Source organism: Notothenia coriiceps, unplaced genomic scaffold (genome assembly GCF_000735185.1).
Source record: "Notothenia coriiceps isolate Sejong01 unplaced genomic scaffold, NC01 NC01_scaffold00017056, whole genome shotgun sequence".
Classification (NCBI taxonomy): Eukaryota; Metazoa; Chordata; class Actinopteri; order Perciformes; family Nototheniidae; genus Notothenia; species Notothenia coriiceps.
In genome coordinates, this window is record NW_011349757.1 from 2,835 (window position 1) to 8,017 (window position 5,183).

Genomic DNA, 5,183 nt, shown 5'->3' on the forward strand with positions numbered 1-5,183 from the left:
TGTTCCCTCTTCGGGGGTTCTAACACTTATACCATTCTAAACGTTATTGTTTCAGCTTTTTCCGTCTTTATATGTAGATATTACTTTTTCTCCATTAATCTCCATCACGTTGTTTCCATAGCAACAACAACTTCCTGTCAACTGCGCTAACTCTCCTTCAAAATAAAAGCATGTCCATACAAAATAGAAAGCCAAGCCAAATTACACTTAAGACATATACAACTGCAACGAAAGTAACAAACACAATGCAATATCCTTTTCAATTTCAAAGAACATAAATTGGGTTGTATACATTAACAAATAACTATAAAACAACAATATTGTAGAATAACAAAAAGCGTGCCGTGAATACACCGAAATACACGTGTCGAATCGGTTCGCTGCTGATTACTACGCGCATCCCCCCCCCGCGCGCGGAACGAATATTCGCTGCTGATTACTACCGAATATCCGGAGCCCGAAAAATGGTATTCGGGACAGCCCTAGTGTGTGTGTGTGTGTGTGTGTGTGTGTGTGTGTGTGTGTGTGTGTGTGTGTGTGTGTGTGTGTGTGTGTGTGTGTGTGTGTGTGTGTGTACCTGTTGGTAGTGTTCTCCCAGGCGCAGCAGCAGCTCGTTGTGAAGACCCTGGAAGTCTTGTCTTAACAGAGAGCCGAGTTCAATCTCTGTCTCACTCTGGGAGAATATTAGGAAACAACATTTATAACGTTTATTTGGGTGGGAGTGACTTTTAATGATGAAATCTGTATTTTTTATTATTTATCTATTCTTTTGACAATGCCAATGTAAACCCTAATTCCCTACTAACCACTAAAACGATGACAATACACAAAAAAAGACTAATTGTTAGTTGTATTTAGCTGAAGCTTGAATGTGTAAACAATGACAGACTACAGCTAGTTATCGTGATGCTATTGATACCTGTAGGTAGTGGAAGGCCCTCTCTAGCTCTTCTTTAGTGCAGGAGCAGACCAGGTGGCTGAAGATGTATTTGAAGTTATTGATCAGGATCTCTCTCCTGTTTGCCTTCAGCTCATTGGCCAGCGTACGGATGAGGGCGGAGCCTGTAGAGCTCGCTTTGGCCGCCAGGTAGGGCAAGAGCACCTGGAGGGTCCTCTGTATACACAACAATGCATAACAACGTACATGCTCATGAACATATACATAGTTCTCACATAGTAATATCTCAATATACTGTTTACTGTGCTCATTGTGTGGAGTTTTGGGGTATGACTTACAGTGAGGAAGCGGTGGAGGTCTGGGAAATCGAAAGCATGCGCGATCTGAGCCAGGATGTCCAGGGCGAGCTCTCTCTGATTGGCCGATTCGCTGCCCTGATCCGGTGTGCTTCGCAGAGCAGAAACATGGCGTGAGTGCAGCGACTGCACCAGGAACTAATCACATAGAGGAACGAACAAATTAGATCCAGAATGTTCTACGTCTTTGAATCGCTGCACACAGCTCAAAATGTATTTTAAAGTAATTCATTTCAGTGTAAAAATCAGGAAGGAAAAACACATTTCTCTTATTATTCTATATAAAGGTACAAATACACACAATAAATAGGAAACCTTTTTTACACCACAACCAGTGTTACCATAGTAATTGTGTACAAATATACAAACACAAGAGATAGTGGTTTAAACCTCCATAATCATTGCAGACATCGTTGCTTCACTTTTTTTTTAATTATAACATTATATATTAGTATTGTATTGTTGTGAAATTATTATTATTACGGACTGGGAATCGATGAAAGTCTCCATCAGCTAATAGCTCAAGTTTATTCAACCAGTTAAACCCCACGGGGGGCAAAACGCAACATTCTTGCAAGAAACAGCGTCTGAGGGCTTCTTAACATTTCATAAACTATGAATGTGTCATACCCACTTAACGGGAAGAAACTCAGCTTTGAGACAATATTAACCATTTTTAGCTAAACGAAACAAAAGGGTAATAACAAAGGCTCTGAATTAGCCCTGAGTGAAAAATCCTAACGCACTATGCACAGATGTCAATAACGGAGTTTTCATATTAACTGCTACGAGAGTGTATGACAGCTTCCGGTTTGGGCATTCTGGCTACGCATCACTCTATTCACCATTGATTTTAGGAACTTCCTCTCGATTCTATTGGCTCTAACCGTTCAAAAGAGGTGTCAATCATCAAAATCGACCGACGGGTTCCAGAGATATGGAAAATGCACCCAAATGACCCCAGAAGTGGTTTTTTTTTTCTAAATCTCTCTAAAAAGGTCAAAGGTCACTTGTTTTGCATCAATCTTGATACAGGGTACTTATTCAAGGGTGGTTTTCACTTTGGATTCCTAAAGCTTTTAGTCTACCATCCCATCATTCAAGGGTGGTTTTCACTATAAGTAATGTTTTCTTTTGGACGGAAACTATAATTTACATTTTTTTACTATGTTCAATCTGAATTTACATTAAAATAAAAAAGTTCTATATTGATTCTGACTTCCCTAAATCCAACTCACAGGTTTATCATTGCTTTGAGAACAAAGATTATTAATTTACCCCTTTTAGAAATGAAGATATGGTCATTTGTTCTGGGAATGTCATTTTCGAGCCTGATGCCTGAAGAAGCAGCATTAAAGATTTTCTACCTATCTATCTATGTTATGCAACATCCTCGGGATCACATGGCGGGACAAGGTCACGAACGAGGCGGTGCTGGCGCGTACGGGCAGCAAGTCAATGTTCCAAACACTGAAGGTCAGGTGACGACGCGAGTCCTACAGCATTTTGCGACTGTACTTCCCCGGGACCTGTTAACACCTGCCTATTGACCTCTCCCGACCCGCCGTCCTGGCCTGCTTACCGCGGTCGTCGACGCCGCCTTCCACGCGCTGTCCTGAAACCCTGTTTCCCCTGAACCTAGCCATCCTGAACGAGTTTTGCACGCTGTAATGACATAGAGAGACTGACGTGACATAAGTTAGAGAACATCAAAAAAGAACCGGTTTAGATACAATACGAAGAAAAATTGGAAAGAAAGAATATAGTGGTGTAAAATAAGTTATACGAGGAATCTATTGCAAAAAAAAATAAAAAAAATAATAAAAACGATTTATTTATCCCCAAACGCCATATCCATACGTATATATTATATAACATATAGGAAATAAAATACAATACAACTATGGAGCCCTGAGCACCCTTTGTCGAAAAAGCTAGAAAGCATATGTTTCATAAAAACTTAACGTGTTATTTCCAACTTAAACTGAATAAAAGAGGAATTCACGTAACCCCTAGCTACAATTCACGACGAATATCTTTACTTAATAAAAATAAGATGGACCGTCTACCGAAGAACATGACTGACTTCTCCAACATCAAACTAGGAAACCGCCGCCGGCCTCGAGACTAGACTCGCATCCGGTCGGCTGCCTGTGGGCCCTGCTGAACCTCTCGTCTGTCACCTCGTCGGCGTCGGTCTCTCTTGCTGTGGTCTTGAGGAGACTCTGCGAGACTGTCGCTCTCGTCTCCCTGTGTTATGACCTTACCTGAGAAAGGTTATACCTCTACTATCCTTCCATAGGGTTGACATCGACACTTGTACTGTCCCCTACACACTAAATGGGTTCTTCTCGTAGTCCCTGACAAACAACTACGTAATACTATACGATACACTAATTGTACTACTAAGTCGGAGATACCTCTTCTCTGTATACTGTCGTACGAGTAAAGACTGCAACCTCGATTAGACTTCATTTGTAACTTATACGAAAGAAAAGGAGAGTAGAACACTGAACACATTGAGGGAGAGAACATATAGTCGTACACTTCCTGTGACAAGTCCTTGATCTGACTACGAACATACACTACTGATGAAAGGATAAGACCTCTCCCAGTGTCCCCGCATCTGTAATGTTAAGGTGACCGGGAGTCCCGGCAGCCCTTAACATTACAGATGGGACACTAGCGGAAGAGCGCTTACCTTCATCAGTAGTGTATGTCTCGTAGTCGATCAAGGACTTTGTCACAGGAATGTACGACTATGGGTTCTCTCTCCAATGTGTCAGTGTTCTACCTCCCTTATCTTTGTCATAAGTTACAAATGAAGTCTTAACGAGGTGCAGTCATTACTCCGTACGGAAACAGTTATCAGAAGAGTATCTCCGACATTAGTAGTACATTTAGTGTATCGACTAGTATACAGAGTTTGTCAGGGACTACGAGAAGACCCATTACGTGTGTAGGACAGTACAAGTATGTCGATGTCAACCCTATGAAGGATAGTAGAGTATAACCTTTCTCAGGTAAGTCATAACACAGGGAGAGGAGGGACCAGTCTCGCAGAGTCCTCACTCAGACAACTAGGCAAGAGAGACGACGCCGACGAAGGTGACAGACGAGGGAGTGTTCAGCAGGGGCAAAGGCAAGCGACGAGATGCGAGTCTAGTCTCGAGACCGGCGAACGGCGGTTTCCTGAGTTTGATGTTCTGGGCAGAAGTCAGTCATGCTTCTGGGTAGACGGTCCCATTCTTATTATTATTATTAAGTAAAGTAATATGTCGTGTGAAAATGGTTTGTAGTAGAGTTTACGATAATCCTCTTTTATTCAGTTTAAAGTTGAAATAACAGTTAGTTGTTTATAGAAACATGATGTCCTTTTCTAGCTTTTCGACAAAGGGTGTCAGGGCTCCATATTGTATTGTATTTTAATTTCTATATAGTTATATAAAATATAATGTATGATATGGTGGTGAATAACCATAGTTATGTATTTATATATTTTTTTTATTTTATTTGTCTATCAATAGATTCCTCCTCGTATAACTTATTTTACACCACTATATTTTTCTTTCAATTCTCGTATTGTATCTAACCGTTCTTTTTAGATGTTCTCTAACATGTCACGTTTAGTCTGGTACTGTCATACAGGTGCAAAAACCGCTCGCGTTCAGAGCTTTTTGAGGTCAGAAACAGTTTGTCAGAACAGTGGTGGAAGGCGCGTCGACGAACCGCGCGTGAAGCAGGCCAGGAGGCGGTCGGAGAGGGTCGATAGGCAGTGTTACAGGTCCCGGAAGTTACAGTGCAAAATGCTGTAGGGAACTTCGCGTCGTCACCAGCAGGAGACGGAGGACCTTGGTCGTGAGTCGAGCGACATATTCTACAGGAAACCGTCCGCCGGTAGACCCGTAAAGACGCTTCCACTGGTCGGT

The 5,183-nt window shown here is 41.7% G+C and overlaps 1 long non-coding RNA gene across 1 annotated transcript; it reads right to left on the bottom strand.

The window, feature by feature from the left end:
• Window positions 1-580: 580 nt before the first annotated feature.
• LOC104950004 (uncharacterized) lies at window positions 581-1,388 on the bottom strand. Its single transcript, XR_798873.1, has 3 exons — window positions 1,237-1,388; window positions 920-1,114; window positions 581-673 (listed from the first exon to the last, which is right to left on the bottom strand). It is a non-coding gene; the product is annotated as an uncharacterized lncRNA (long non-coding RNA).
• Between the last annotated feature and the right edge of the window lie 3,795 nt (window positions 1,389-5,183).